Genomic DNA, 17,284 nt, shown 5'->3' on the forward strand with positions numbered 1-17,284 from the left:
TCGTCTGTGTGCCACAAACCTCGTGGTGGCAGACTATCAACTGCAGTGACAGCAGAGAACCGACACAAAGTCGATGCCATGATTCAGAAAGACCATCGTGTGACCATCAGAGATGTCAGTGATGAACTTGAATATAGCCATGGCACTATAAAAACACTAATCAATGATTTGGGATATCGTAAAGTGTGTGCTAAATGGGTTCCAAAGCAATTAACCAGGGATCATAAGGCCCAGAGGCTGGAAGTGTGCAGAGAACTTTTGACCAACATTGAAGCCAACCCTGAGACATTTTTGGAAAATGTCATTACAGGAGATGACACCTGGGTTTTCCTTTATGACCCAGAAACAAAGGCCCAATCAAAGCAATGGAAACACCAAGGCCAAAAAAGTTTAAATCACAGCGATCCGTAAACAAAGTCATGGCCACATTCTTCTGGGATTGCCGAGGTGTTATTCTCATCGATTACTTGGACCCAAACCAATCAATCAACAGTGATCGATACATTATTACACTTAAGAAGCTGAAAGAAGCCATCCAACAATTCCACTGTCAAATGTCATCTTACACCAGGACAATGCCAGACCTCACACTTCGATGGCAACATCTGCGGCCATTGCCTAAATAGGGTGGGCAATAATGCCACATCCACCATACAGTCCTGATTTGGCCCCTTCTGACTTTCATCTGTTGGGCCCTCTCAAATACTGTCTACGGGGTCAACATTTTGAAAACATAGAGGTTGTTAAAAACGCCATACGTTGCTGGGTCAAACACCAAACACTGGAATTTTTTCACAGTGGATTCACAGCTTGGGTTGAGAGGTGGAGAAAATGTTTGAGGGCAATGGTGAATTTTTTGAGTAGAGACATTCTGTTACTAAGACTTCAAAGTGTTTTACTGCAATTTTTCAAACCTGTATCTATAATAAAATTTGCGTTGTGAGCATTTAGGCATTACTATTTGAACAATCCTCGTATATATATATATATATATATATATATTAGGGGTGAGCGGGTTCGGATTTCTGAAATCCGAACCCCGCCGAACCCCCCCGATCCGAGTCCGATCCGAGTCAGGCTCGACTTTTCCCGCCTGACTCGGATCTGAAATCGAGGCAAAACGTCATCATCCCGCCTTCCGAGTCTCGCGGGTTTTGGATCCTATATAAGGTACCCGCGTCGGCGCCATTTTCTCACTCGGCTGTGGACAGTGAAGAGGGAGGGTGGGAGTTAGGGCTGGCTGGGCTGTGTAGTGTAGTGTAGTGCTGCTGTTGTCCACTACTTCAAAGTCCATAGGGGCTGGCTGTGTTGTGCTGTGCTGCTGTTGTTAATAGGGGCTGTGTCCACTACTTCAAAGTCCATAGGGGCTGGCTGGACTGTGTTGTGCAGTCAGTTCTCCATAGGGGCTGTGTCCACTCCAAAGTCCTGTGCAGTGTCCCAGTCCTAAAGGGGTGCTGTAGTGTTGTCCAGGAGGTGCTCTGTCCATCAGGGGTGCTCCCCCCAAGTGCTAAAAAAATAATATATTTTCTGTGTTTGTGAATTGTGTGCGCAGTAGCCGCACGTGCATCAACAAAGTAGTGCCAAGTGTGCGCCTGTGTCATAAGTAAAGGGCCGGCTGGCTTGACCGTTAAAGGGTGCTGTAACCCCCAAAGTACACTCCAGTCCAAACCAAAAAAAAAATTATTTTCTGTGTTTGTGAATTGTGTGCGCAGTAGCCGCACGTGCATCAACAAAGTAGTGCCAAGCGTGCGCCTGTGTCATAAGTAAAGGGCCGGCTGGCTTGACCGTTAAAGGGTGCTGTAACCCCCGAAAGTACACTCCAGTCCAAACCAAAAAAAAAATATTTTCTGTGTTTGTGAATTGTGTGCGCAGTAGCCGCACGTGCATCAACAAAGTAGTGCCAAGCATGCGCCTGTGTCATAAGTAAAGGGCCGGCTGGCTTGACCGTTAAAGGGTGCTGTAACCCCCGAAAGTACACTCCAGTCCAAACCAAAAAATAAATTATTTTCTGTGTTTGTGAATTGTGTGCGCAGTAGCCGCACGTGCATCAACAAAGTAGTGCCAAGCGTGCGCCTGTGTCATAAGTAAAGGGCCTGCTGGCTTGACCGTTAAAGGGTGCTGTAACCCCCGAAAATACACTCCAGTCCAAACCAAAAAAAAAATTATTTTCTGTGTTTGTGAATTGCGTGCGCAGTAGCCGCACGTGCATCAACAAAGTAGTGCCAAGCGTGCGCCTGTGTCATAAGTAAAGGGCGGCTGGCTTGACCGTTAAAGGGTGCTGTAACCCCCGGTACACTCCAGTCCAAACCAAAAAAAAAATTATTTTCTGTGTTTGTGAATTGTGTGCGCAGTAGCCACACGTGCATCAACAAAGTAGTGCCAAGCGTGCGCCTGTGTCATAAGTAAAGGGCCGGCTGGCTTGACCGTTAAAGGGTGCTGTAACCCCCGAAAGTACACTCCAGTCCAAACCAAAAAAAATATTATTTTCTGTGTTTGTGAATTGTGTGCGCAGTAGCCGCACGTGCATCAACAAAGTAGTGCCAAGCGTGCGCCTGTGTCATAAGTAAAGGGCCGGCTGGCTTGACCGTTAAACGGTGCTGTAACCCCCGAAAGTACACTCCAGTCCAAACCAAATAAAAAATTATTTTCTGTGTTTGTGAATTGTGTGCGCAGTAGCCGCACGTGCATCAACAAAGGAGCAGCGCCAAGCGTGCGCCTGTGTCCCATAAGTAAAGAGCCGGCTGGCTCATTTCTTAAAGGCTGGTGTAACCCACAAAGTGCACTACTCTCCAGCAAAAATAAAAAAATATTTTCTGTGTTTAGCCGCACGTATATATCAAATCGATATAACATAAATGGAGGACCAAACTTTCTCCGATAAAAATAAAATAGAGAAAGATCAAGAACCACTTCCTCCTAGTGCTGAAGCTGCTGCCACTAGTCATGACATAGACGATAACATGCCATCAACGTCGTCTGCCAAGGCCGATGCCCAATGTCATAGTAGAGGGCACATACAATCCCAAATGACAAAGTTCAGGAAAATGACCTTGAAAAAAACATTTAAATCATCTGAAGAGAAACGTAAACTTGCCAATATGCCATTTACGACACGGAGTGGCAAGGAACGGCTAAGGTCGATCCCTAGTATGTTCATGACTAGTGGTTCAGCTTCACATGACGATGGAAGCCCTCCTCCCAATAAAAAAATCAAAAGAGTTAAGCTGGCAAAAGCACAGCGAAGAACTGTGCTTTCTAAGAAGATATCACAAATCCCCAAGGAGAGTCCAAGTGTGGTGGTGGTTGCGATGCCTGACCTTCCCAGCACTGGACGGGAAGAGGTGGCTCTTTCCACCATTTGCACGCCCCCTGCAAGTGCTGAAAGGAGCACCCACAGTCCACTTGCTGATATGCAAATTGAAGATGTCACTGTTGAAGTACAACAGGATGAGGATACTGGTGTAGCTGGCGCTGAGGAGGAAGTTGGCGAGGAGGATTCTGATGGTGATGTGGTTTGTTTAAATCAGGCTCCGGGGGAGACAGTTGTTGTCCGTGGGATGAAAAAGCCCATCACGGTCATGCCTGGGCAGAAGACCAAACATTCCACCTCTTTGGTCTGGCAATATTTCTATCCAAATCCGGACAACAACTGTCTTGCCATATGTACCATATGTAAAGGTGAAATAAGTAGGGGTAGGGACGTCAACCACCTAGGAACATCCTCCCTTATACGGCACCTGCAGCGCGTTCATAAAAAGTTACTGTCAAGTTCAGAAACTTTGGCTAAGACCGTAAGCAGTCCAGGGACACCTAAATCCCGTTGTCCTGTTGTATCCAAGCGCCTGCAAACCACACCGTCAACTCCCTCCTCGTCAATTTCCTCCTTAGTCAGGATCGGAAGTAGTCCTGCAGGCCATGTCACTGGCATGACTGACTCTCCTATCCGGGATTCCTCCGGAGGATCCTGCATTGCTACGCCTACTGCTGCTGCTGCTGCTGTTGCTGCTGCTGGGAGTCGTTCATCATCCCAGAGAGGAAGTAGGAACACCACTACTTTTACTAAACAATTGACGCTCCAACAGTCCTTAGCGAGGAGGATGAAGTACGACAGCAGTCATCCTGAAGCAAAACGTATAACTGAGGCCTTGACTGCTATGTTGGTGTTAGACGTGCGTCCGGTATCCGCCATTAGTGCAGTGGGATTTAGACAATTGATGGAGGTAGTGTATCCCCGGTTCCAAATCCCATCTAGATTCCACTTCACTAGGCAGGCGATACCGAGACTGTACAGAAACGTCAGAAAAAGTGTCCTCAGTGTCCTGAAAAATGCCGTTGTACACAATGTCCACTTAGCCACGGACATGTGGACAAGTGGAACAGGGCAGACTAAGGACTATATGACTGTGACAGCCCACTGGGTAGATGTATCACCTTACGCAGCAACAGCAGCAGCGTCACCAGTAGCAGCATCTCAGAAACGCCAGCTCGTTACAAGGCAGGCTACGCTGTGTATCACCGGTTTCAGTAAGAGGCACACCGCCGACAACCTCTTAGAGAAACTGAGGGAAATCATCTCCCAGTGGCTTACCCCACTTAGACTCTCCTGGGGATTTGTGATATCTGACAACGCCACCAATATTGTGCGGGCATTACATCTGGGCAAATTCCAGCACGTCCCATGTTTTGCTCACACAATAAACTTGGTGGTGCAGAATTTTCTGAAAAGCGACAGGGGCGTGCAGGAGACGCTTTGGGTGGCCCGAAAAATTTCTGGCCACTTTCGCCATTCAGCGACTGCGTGCCGAAGACTGGAGCGCCAGCAAACACTCTTGAACCTGCCCCACCATCACCTGAAGCAAGAGGTTGTGACGCGGTGGAACTCAAGCCTCTATATGCTTCAGAGGATGGAGGAGCAGCAAAAGGCCATACAAGCCTATACATCCACCTATGACATAGGCAAAGGAGGGGGTATGCACCTGACTCAAGCACAGTGGAGAATGATTTCCGTGTTGTGCAAGGTTCTCCAGCCCTTCGAACTTGCCACACGTGAAGTCAGTTCAGACACTGCCAGCTTGAGTCAGGTCATTCCCCTCATCAGGCTTTTGCAGAAGCAGCTGGAGAAAGTGAAGGAGGAGCTAAGACGGAGCGATTCCGCTCGGCATGTGGGACTTGTGGATGAAGCCCTTCATTCGCTTTGCCAGGATTCCAGGGTGGTCAATCTGTTGAAATCAGACCACTACATTTTGGCCACCGTGCTCGATCCTAGGTTTAAAGCCTATGTGGTGTCTCTCTTTCCGGCCGACACAAGCCTGCAGAGGTGCAAAGACCTGCTGGTGAACACACTGTCAGCTGAAGCGGAACGTGACACGTCAACGGCTCCTTCTTCATTTTCTCCCGCAACTGGGGCTGCCAGGAAAAAACTTAGGTATCCTAAGCAACCCGCTGGCGGTGATGCAGGGCAGGCAGGACCAAGTTTGGACATCTGGTCCGGACTGAAGGACCTGGCAACAATTTCTGACATGTCTACTGTCACTGCATATGATACTGTCACCATTGACAGAATGGTGGAGGATTACATCGGTGACAGCATCCAAGTAGGCATGTCAGACAGTCCATACCTGTACTGGCAGGAAAAAGAGGCAATTTGGAGGCCCCTGTACAAACTGGTTCTATTTTACCTGAGTTGCCCCCCCTCCAGTGTGTACTCCGAAAGAGTGTTTAGTGCAGCCGGGAACCTTGTCAGCGAAAGGCGTAGGAGGTTGCTTCCACAGAATGTGGAGAAGATGATGTTCATCAAAATGAATTATCAGCTCTTCCAGGGAGACCAGCCTCCAGAAGGTACAGAGGGACCTGTGGTGGTGGATTCAAGTGGGGACGAGTTAATACTTTGTGAGGATGAGGATGTACACACTGAAGAGGGTGAGGAATCGGTGGATGAGGAGGCAGTTTGTGCAGGGACACATTAATTGCCAGCTTGTTTTGTGGGGGCCCAAACGAACCAATCATTTCAGCCACAATGTGTGGCAGACCCTGGCGCTGAAATGATTGGTTTGTTAAAGTGTGCATGTCCTGTTTATACAACATAAGGGTGGGTGGGAGGGCCGAAGGACAATTCCATCTTGCACCTCTTTTTTTTCTTTGCATTATGTACAGTTTGGGGCCTAGTTTTTCTAACTGCCATCCTGTCTGCCACTGCAGTTTCACGCCTAGATGGGTCACGTGTTTGTGCCGCTCACTCGTGTCGCTTAGCATAGTCATCCAGCTACCTCGGTGCAACCTTTTGGACATAAAAACACTATTGTGAGGTGTGAGGTGTTCAGAATAGACTGGAAATGAGTGGAAATTAAGGTTATTGAGGTTAATAATAGCATAGGAGCAGAAAAACCTACAAATTCTGTGATTTTAGCTGTTTTTATGCTTTTTTTCAAAAAAATACAGATCCAAAACACAAAACCCAGAACCCAAAACACGGAAGGGTGGTTTTGGCAAAACCAATCCAGATCCAAAACACGAAGAAAGATCCAGATCCAAAACCAAAACACAAAACACGAAAAGTGGCCAGTGCACACCCCTAATATATATACATATATATATATATATATATTTTTATTTTTTTTCATCTATACCCTACTCACTTTAACCCTTTACCAGGTTTACAGTAGTATTATTACTAGTTAGCATATCTGGGACTCAGTGGCAAAACAACAGCCCCCGCAGATCCCGCGGTGGCTTGGGGGTGCCGGCAGGAGGGGGCTCGGGGGCAGCAGCATAAGGAAGACACTAATCTAGGATTACCATTGAACGAGGAATGCTGGCAGAGGAATCTTTCTCAGGGGGCGGATTGGGCCGACGGGAACTAAGGACAGTTCGCGCTAGGCTGGCTCCGTTATCCCTTAAGTGGCTTGCTGCCAGGCTGATTGGCTTTGCTGCAGGGCTGGCTGCCTTGCGATCGGAGCTCAGCATTTCCCATTCGTTCTGAAGGGGTATCTTCTGCGCATGTGCAGAAGCTCTCTATGAAGCCAAAGGAAAAGGGTCAAGAGGGAGTCACTGCGCATGCGTGGCTACAGCAGTTCCTCCCATGGGCCATTGTGGAGCCTCCTCACTGCTCCAAGTCCAGCTGGCATCCCAGCCCAGCCCCATCTCGCTCCTATCTCAGTGTCAGCATTCAGCAACAGAATAGGAGGAGGAGTAGAAGGGGGTAAGGGACAACTAAGGTTGGCACTGGCAGTGACAAATATTTACTGCATCACACAGGCACAGTGTGACCGTAAGTAAAATTTAGATGTACATTGTGAATATATGTACATTGATGAGACGAGGATTTGAGTGAGATGATATTTAATATTTATCATCTCACTCAGATCATCATCTCATCAATGTACATACAACTTGAACTAGTCATTTTCACTTTTACACTGTATATATTATATATATATATATATAATCATCTAAAAATGTACATCTAACTTTTAGTGATCGTCACGCTATATAATATACAATATATATAATAAATGAACAAAGGGGGTGCACTCACCAGTCTTCTAAAATGAGTTTTTATTTCATCTTTTTAAAAAAAAATTTACAGCATCATAGTAAAGCTCCGACGTTTCGGTCCTAGCCATGGACCTTTGTCAAGGTACAATTCCAAGTAGTACTTTGCATCAATATATACCTGAGTCCAATTAAGAGACTCCTCCCTCACAATCATGTGAGTACAAACAATACAAACATATAGAGACATGAAGACATCATTTGTAATTGTGCAATAATACCAATCAAAGACTAACTAAAAAATGAAAAGTAATGAAAAAAAACATGTTAACAGACACATATATAAAAACAAACCTTACAGGTATAATCGAGCTGCATCCCCCGCTAGCGTGCGTGTCAATTCCCCAAACTTCCTGCCAAGTGGAACGCAAGTCGGTACCATTTCCTGTCAAGTGGCACGCAAGCTAATACAGCAGTCATGACAACCGCTGTTAAGGCTTCCTGCACTTCATCCGTCGATGCTAGCGCCCGGATCAATCAAATCACGAAGTAATATACAAGAACACTAGGGACCCAGTGACGCAGACAAACAAGTATACGTCACCATATAACCCATTAATTTAAATGAAGATGTAACTAACAGAGTTTTCATATATTGACTCATCAAGCTAATATCAATCGGGCAGTCGACATGCACGTCCATCAAAAAGACGCAGCCTGTAAGCAAACCAATGATAAACACCTCCTCATAGATAATATAATGATACGACAATGTCTATCCATCTGGATTGAATTACATATGCCTAAATTATAATGTATACAAAAACATGGTTTGTCAACATGTGTCGACATTTTTTAAAAAATTTCAATTATAAACAACCAAATTTAGACACATTAAATAATTAAAAATAAATAACAAATAAACAAACTCCATAGGAAACCCACATTGCCACAACACTCAAAAAAACAAAAAATAAAAAATAAAAAAAATTGTATCATTACAAAATCTGATGATGCACCCCCACTTGAGATCCAAAAATACTTTAATCCAAAAACATCCCAAGGTGTATAGCTTCATTAAGGCCGCGAGGGTGCACCCCAGCAATTGGATTTTGAGACGTGAGTGTGGACTAATACTGGACTTTCAATATATATAATATATAGATATATTAGATATTGTATATATATTCTGTATACAGTGTGAGAGTCAGAGGTACATTGTGAGATGATTTTATACATATATATGTCTCACACCTCTCCACCTCGCCCTAAAATCCTCTCCCCTTTCCCCCTCCTCACTAATCATTCTGAAAAAAAATTTGGCAAGGGGGGGCAAAATTTATAGTTACGCCACTGCTGCGACTCGAAACCCTTCCTACCTGTATTGATACAAATGGTCTTTGTATAGCAGGAACATAGCTAGGTAGAGCTGGCGGGGCTTGTGCCCTGGGCGACAGATGTTGGGGAAAGATAGATTTTAGCTAATGTGACTCCTCAGATCGCTGTCTGAGCATCAGTCAGGCAGCCCCACAGCAACTCCACGCACTGAGGAGATGTCTGTGTGTTCACTTCCTGTCAGAGTGAGCAGGTCAGTGAGAGTGCTATAAAGGGGGTAATGAGAATGCTATGTAGGGACAGTGAGAGAGATATAGAGCGGCAGTAAGAGATATATTTGAAGGGGAAGTGAGAGTGGTATGTAGGGACAGTGGTAGAGATATAGAGGGGCAGTGAGAGAGGTATGTAGGGACAGTGATAGAGATATGGAGTGGCAGTAAGAGATATATATGAAGGGGAAGTGAGAGTGGTAAGTAGGGACAGTGATAGACATATGGAGGGGCAGTGAGAGAGATATGGAAGGACATTGAGAGAGGAATTTAGGGGCAGTGACAGGCAATATGGAGCGGCAGTGAGAGAGATATGGAGCAGCAGTACGAGATATAAAGTATATGAAGGAGAAGTGAGAGTGGTATGTAGGGGGAGTGAGATATATGGAGTGGCAGTAAGAGATATATATGAAGGGGGTGAGAAAGTGGTATGTATGGACAGTGAGAGAGATATGGTGGGGCAGCGATAGAGATATGGAGGGGAAGTCAAAGATACATATGAAGGGGAAGTGAGAGTGGTATGTAGGGGCAGTAAGAGAGATATGGAGGGGCAGTGAGAGAGGTATGTAGGGGCAGTAAGAGAGATATGGAGGGGCAGTGAGAGAGGTATGTAGGGGCAGTAAGAGAGATATGGAGGGGCAGTGAGAGAGGTATGTAGGGGCAGTAAGAGAGATATGGAGGGGCAGTGAGAGAAGTATGTGGGGCAGTGAGAGATATATATGAAGGGGAAGTGAGGCATATGGAAGGTCAGTGAGAGAGGTATTGAGGGCAGAGATAGGGAGAGGTATGGAGGGTCAGTGAGAGTGATATGGTGGGGTAGTGAGAGAGGTATGAAGGGGCAGGGCAGCCAACGGGGGGGAATCCTGGCACTGGAGTCCTGGGACCAGGCAGAGAGGGATGCCCTCCCCTGGCTCTTTCCACCAATAGCTGGAAAACTGCACAGTGGTGAAACTCCCGGAAGCCATGGAAGCATTGGCCTCTGAGTGTCAGCTGTCCATCTATAACTGATGCCCTTTACCCTGCTGATCACTGCAGCGGCTCAGGCAGCGTTTATAGATGGATCTTCTATCATATCCAAATGTGGTACAAATTAGGTTACTTTTTTTATAGAGACAAGGTGCGTATGACAGAGGAGCCGGCCGCTGAGTGAAAAGGATCAGCCAGAAGACACAGGAGAAGGTAAGTGCCTGTGAGGGCTGGCTGGGATGATGGAAGGGGTGCTGGCTGGAGAGACAGAAGGGCTACTGGTTGGGGAGACCGAAGGGGTGTAGCTGGAGGGTGCTTGTTGGAGAGACAGAAGGGCTACTGGCTGGGGAGACCGAAGGGGTGTAGCTGGAGGGTGCTTGTTGGAGAGACAGATGGGCTACTGGCTGGGGAGACTGAAGGGGTGCTTGTTGGAGAGACAGAAGGGGTGCTTGCTAGAGAGACAGAAGGGATGCTTGCTAGAGAGACAGAAGGGGTGCTTGCTAGAGAGACAGAAGGGGTGCTTGCTAGAGAGACAGAAGGGATGCTTGCTAGAGAGACAGAAGGGGTGCTTGCTAGAGAGACAGAAGGGATGCTTGCTAGAGAGACAGAAGGGGACAGACAAAAGTTGAAAAGACACTGCATGGATGAAGTTGCAGAAACACGGAGGGGGTGGCGGTGGCCCTGCTTTTGTTGTCAGTCTCACAATTTCTGATGACAGCCCTGTGAAAAGGCTGTGAGAGAGGTATGGAGGGACATTGAGAGATATATATGAAGGGGAAGTGAGAGTGGTATATAGGGGCAGTGATAGAGATATGGAGGGGCAGTGAGAAAGGTATGTAGGGGGAGTAAGAGAAATATGAAGGGACAGTGAGAGATATATATATGAAGGGGAAGTGAGCGTTATATGGAGGGTCAGTGAGAGAGGTATGGAAGGGCAAAGAGAGAGAGGTACGGAGGGGCAGTGAGAGTGGTATGAAGGGGCTTTAAGAGACATGGAGGGAGTAATGAGAGAGACCTGTGCATTCTTCTAATGCTTTATTTTGCTTGCTGACCAGAAGAGGTCACTATAAAATGTTTTAATATAAGAAAACAGAACGAAAACAAAAACGAACACTTGTTATAGCGATGTGTCAGGGTATTACCATATCTAGCAGAGTATGCTCATTCTCAGTCACCTTCTTTTTCACAAACAATTTAACATTGTTTAACTTTTTATGTGTTAGATGTGAAAACTTTCATATTGTGTTATAATTTTTAGTACTGTATGGTTAATTTAGGATTTAGAACTAATGTACTGTAAGTATGTACTTTCACCTACATCCTTGTAAGCCTAACTTTTTTCAAAGAGCCACATTAGTGATAATTCAAATTTATGCTCTGGATGGTGCTATTAGCTATACAACCAGCTACTAAGTAACAACTATGATTGTTTCTGGAGGAAGCTTTTTTGGATACGATTACAGACAGACCTGTGTGAACTTGCAGCAGCATCACGCCAGAGGATAAGATCAATGCAAAATGCACAGTGCACCAATTTCTGCAACTATAATTATTCATGGTACATATTCAGGGCCGGATTAAGGCAATTGGGGGCCCTGGGGCAACTAAATTGTGGAGGCCCTCTCCAAGACACACAGAGCCTTTCCCCCTCCTGAGCCACATGGGGCCTACATAGCCACACTCCCCCCCCCCCCCCCACATCTCCCAGCCACCCGGAGCCTACTGCCCCATCCCAATCCCACCCCCGAGCCACACAGATCCTACTGCTCCGCCGCTGATTACTCACCTGAGTGACGTGACCTCCCGGCAGATCTGTTCCCTAGTCCCCTCATCAGCATCACGGATGTACAGTAATGTGTCACGTGACGCTGATGAGGGAACTCGGGAGCCACTCTGTGCTGTATGCAGCAGTACTGACTGCTGCTGCATGCAGTTAACACAGAGCCGTGGCAGCTGAGCCCCCATCTGGGAACAGGTGCCATTGGCCACACTGACCCTGTGTGGGGCCCCTCCATGTGTGGGGGCCCAGGGGCGACCGTCCCTGTTGCCCACCCCTTTTTCCGGCCCTGTATATATTGGGTCTATGTGGAGCTAAGAATTAAGGTATACTGGCCTGATATCGTACAACTGCAGTGTTATTGGAAGTTTACATTTTATTTTGGTCTAAAAGAGTATCATATAGAGAGAGACGTATATACATCGATGTTGAATTGCTATATCTTAAGCTGGGTACACCCCTGGCCGATGGGTCGGCCGTTCAGCCCACCCACCATCCTATCTAACGATTGGTAAGTGCATATACACTTACCATTCCTTTGGACAATATATTTGCTAGCAGAGCAGCAGATGATTTCTGCTGCAGACATATTGCGCGGTCGGTAGGTATGCCTTACAGACAGCCAGATGAAATGATATATCTGCCATTGGCTGTGCTGTAGGGACAATCAGATATGTCTGTGAACAATGTGTTTTATAGACATATCGGATGTACACACCCGCGGATGCACTACAGATATATCACCCGTTCAATGGTACGGGCGATATATATCTGTCAGTCTGTACCCACCTTTAGTGTATATGTTATTGTTTTGATAAATATTTGTGATCTTATAGTGTACTCATGGCAAACACACATATTGTTTATGGGACCTGGCAATCCAGTGTCCGCCCCATCCCGCCCTCCACTCTGTCTGGACCCCGCCCCTCTGTGCTATTCTGACCCCTGTTCTGTCTCGCCACCCGAGCCGCTCCACTCCTTCCACCCACCCATGCTTCCATACATACCTCATTCCGGCAGCTGGTCTTCCTCCTTCAGGTCTGTCTCATCTCCCTCGCAGTGGGTGCTGATGGGGTGCATGCTCAGACTTCCACTGCGTCCTCATTGAGGAGACGGGACAGACCTTACACAGTTATTATGTATATACAGTATATATAATTTAGAGATGCGCGCGGACTCCCGTGTTTTAGTTTGAGCTCTAATTCATCATTGTTTTTTGGTTTTGCTTTGCCAAAACCACCCTCACATTGTTTTGGTTTTGGATCTGGATTTTTTTTTTTCAGAATCGATAAAAACAGCTAAAATCATATCATTTGGGCCTGTTTTTGCTCATACAGTAATATTAACCTTAATAACATTCATTTCCAGTCAATTTTGACCACTTCACAATATTGTTCACCAATATTGGCCAAAGGTTGACTGGCTAAAATAAGCGACAGAGCAGCGACACAAACACACACCAGTTTAAAAGAATATAGCACATCTATGAAACATTGCAGCACAGCAGTGGCAGACAGGAATGCATTTTAATAAACTATACAACCTCATAGAAAGAATGTTTTCATGAATCAAGAACTAGATCAGAGGCCTGAGGGTAGAACAGGGAAATGGAGTATGTATGTAGTGCAAGAGAGGTTAATGACTGACTGATTTATTGATTGACTGATTAGTCGATCGATTGATTAACAAAATTTAATTTGAGATGTTGCCTTGTTTTGCACCAATTGAGAAAACGCCATAAAACAATACAATTTATCTTGTCCATATTACTGAATAATACATAATATGCTCCATAAAACTATAATTTTTTTTACATTTTGTGAAGCATCTATTTATTTCTGGTTAAAAATGTGTTGTTAAGCCTGTGATACAGAGAGTAGCTTGCCTGTGAAAGAGCTGGTGTTGTGTGTTAGATAAAGCTGCTGGTGCTGAAGGCACAGTCTCGAAATCTTTAGTTTGACCAGTACCGTTTGTCCACATATCTGTGGTTAAGTGTATAGTGGGTACAATGGCATTTGCTAGGCCAAGGACTCATTTTCTCAACAACACAGAAGTTCAGATATGCAGTAGTCAATATAGGAGTAAACCCCCATATATAAATAAAGTCTCTGATACTAATGTGGTGGGGAACCCTGAGTCCAATATGAGGCTAAGACCTCAGGATGGTATAAAGGACTTTACTAGGGTTGAGCCCTGTAGTGTGATGAAAATCCGGAACAGGGTTGAGCCCTGCAAAGTAATGAAGATCCAGAACAGGTTTGAGCCCTGAGATGTGGTGAAAATCCAAAACAGGGTTGAGCCCTGTGATGTGGCACAGGTTTGAGCCCTGTGATGCAGTGAAGATCCGTGACAGGGTTGAGCCCTGTGTTGTGAAGCAGGGTTGAGCCCTGTGATGCAGTGAAGTTGCGTGACAGGGTTGAGCCCTGTGATGTAAAGCAGGGTTGAGCCCTGTGATGCAATGAAGATCCGTGACAGGGTTGAGCCCTGTGATTTAGTGAAGATCTGCGACACGGTTGAGCCCTGCGATGCGGTGAAGGTCCGGAGCAGGGTTGAGAGTGATGAGGATCCGAAGCAGGGTTGAGCCACGCGATGTTGTGAGGGTCTGGAGCAGGGTTGAGCCCTGCGGCGTGACGGGGATCCGGAGAGGGGTTGAGCCCCGCGATGCACGAAGGGTCCGGCGATGATGACTGTAACGGTGCAGTTAACTGTAGAGGTGAGTTCAATGTCCACAGAAGTAAAAGACAGCAGGCAGAGTAAATAGTCCAGCAGGGGATGCAACCACAGCGATGGAGCAGGATAACAATACTTATGCAATGGCAATGCTGAGCGCTGTAGTGCGGCTGGTAACCAGTATCAGAAGTTTAACCGGAACACGGGTAGAGATATAGAAAAGTCCACAGCAAACCACAGGCACAGCAGGGATCTGGCAGGAGTCCAAGAAAGACCTGAAAGTAATGTTGCACAGACACTGAGACACAGTAACAGGCTTTATACTATGGGTCTGTGATCCGTAGGATGTTCAGAACATGTGACCCAAATGGAATCAGGTTTGAAATAATAAGCAATCAGAAATCCCACAACCTGACAACACCTTTGAGACAGATGATCATTTTAACTCTCTATCCCCTGTATGTGGGGAATGCCAGCAACCAGGATAGCTCCTCCAACAACCACAATGGAACTTTGGCAAATGTAGTTTATCTTTACGTACTGAGATAGTCACAGTCCTGACAGACAGTTTGATAAGTCACTTGTGGGTAAGGCTGGGTCACCTGACACATTTCGTTGTCTAGACGTAACAACTTTTTCAATGTCCATTGTCATTGTCAATGTCCCGACTTGGGACACTTTCCATCTGATTCTCATTTGGATCCATACACCGTACAATCTGAAGATTCCAAAGGCTGCATATTGACTTTATGCGAATAGGAACATTCCTCTATCAGTGAAGGACCTGGTAATTATACTGGACAGTCACTTTGCTTTTTCATAATGAGAGTGACTTTTATTTCCATTTGATTGGTGTGGGTTCTGGATCCAGAAAGTATTTATAGGAACAGGCAATATTTGTACAGACAGTCATGTGAGTGAGATTCCTGCTTGCATAAATTGTTTTAATTGTTCTATTTGTTTCATGCATGTGCTCGTTTTATTATTAAATCTGTATTTTTACTGAATATTGTGTACCAACATCCATCTCAGCGCTACATATCTTTTCTTTGTTCTATATGTATGTAAGGGTCTGACTAGCCCTATTTTGTAGCTGCTAGGCAAAACAGAACATCTCAGCACCTGTGAACAACCTCTCTTGGTATTGGACAACCAAGGTTTTAGAAGATGCCTGACTGTGTTTTGATCCCAGCTTCCTCAATAGACATTCTAGTGCATGAAACAGCAGCAGCAGGACCGCCACTCTCAAAGGAAGACTATGGTCTGGGTCTTTTCTTGCCACTGCATTGTGGTGTATGTAATGTTGCCTATTTTACACTTTTCACCAGTAAATTTTCCCTTTCTTATTAGAGGAGATGTTTTCTTTAACATTGTGATCCATATCGACTCACAGCACCCGTAGTAGAAGGGTGGCACCCTAATGACGTTATATTTTTAGCACACAAGTTTTATCATTTTAATTTTTTATAATAGTGCCTGAAAACACAACACAGTGCCTCACAGCGCTACTAGTATAAGAGTGGCACACTAATGATGTTATATTTTTAAACACACAAGTTTTATCATATTCATTTTATATAACAGTGCCTTAACATACAACACAGTGCCTCACAGTGCCCCTAGAAATTGTGGCACCCTAATAACACTATATTTTTTAATAAACAAGTTTTATCATTTTAATTTTTGATTACAGTGCCTGAACACACAATACAGTGCCTCACAGCGCTCCACGTAATAGTGGCACCCTAATGACCTTATATTTTTAAACAGAAAAGTTTTATTTACATTTTTTTTAACAGTACATTAACACATACAAAGTGTTATTCATTTCACACTGCAACTCACAGCACTTCTGGTAATGGTAACACAGCACCTACTGAACATTATTTTTTAACACACTGTTTGAACCTGAACACACACAAGTGTTATTATTTTTTTTAACACACTGTGACTCACAGCGCTTCTAGTATTGGTGGCACCTACTGAATGTTATTTTTTAACATCCACAGTCAACAATGTCTCTATGTTTTTCTTTAAGTTAAGTGCCCCTTTAAGTTAAACAGTGCTCCTAAATGGTGTTTATTTTTAAATGTCAGTGTCCACACAGTGCCCCTTTAAGATAATCACAATGCTCCTAATGGCGTTTTTAAATGACAGTGCCCTACCCCTGCCTTTACTGGCTTGACAAACACAACACAGTGCTCCAGCTCCAGTTCGACTAGTCAACTCCTCTTAATGGCGGTTAGTGCCTATGAGTGCTGCAGCCCACAGACCCAAAATGACACAGTGCTCCTGAGTTAATAATGAATAAATAGTAACACACAACACAGTGCTTTCCTCACCCTCTCCCTCGGATCTCCTGTGTGAAATGGGCCCCGATCACGAGAGAGGAACTTCTAGATGTAATCCAAAACACGTAATATCCGGCATTGGTAAGATGGCGTTTTGCCTCATTTGGGATCCGAACATGATGGGAAGGCCCAAGCCACAGCTAAGTTCGAATTCGGAAGCCGTAAGTGTCGGTGTGTTTGGTTTCCATGTAAACCGAACCACGCATCTCTAATATATATACTTACATATATATATATTAGAGATGAGCAGTTCGGATTCTGTGGAATCCGAACCGCTCCGAACATAGGGGATCCGAGTCCACCCGAACCCTATTTGGGTGTTCCCCGCCTGCTAACGGGGGCACTACTACTGGGGGGCATACTACTACTGGGGGGCATACTACTACTGGGGGCCTGCTAATGGGGGCACTACTGCTGGGAGGCAT

This window comes from Taudactylus pleione, unplaced genomic scaffold (genome assembly GCF_031769625.1).
Source record: "Taudactylus pleione unplaced genomic scaffold, aTauple2 ptg000327l, whole genome shotgun sequence".
In the NCBI taxonomy this organism is placed as follows: domain Eukaryota; kingdom Metazoa; phylum Chordata; class Amphibia; order Anura; family Myobatrachidae; genus Taudactylus; species Taudactylus pleione.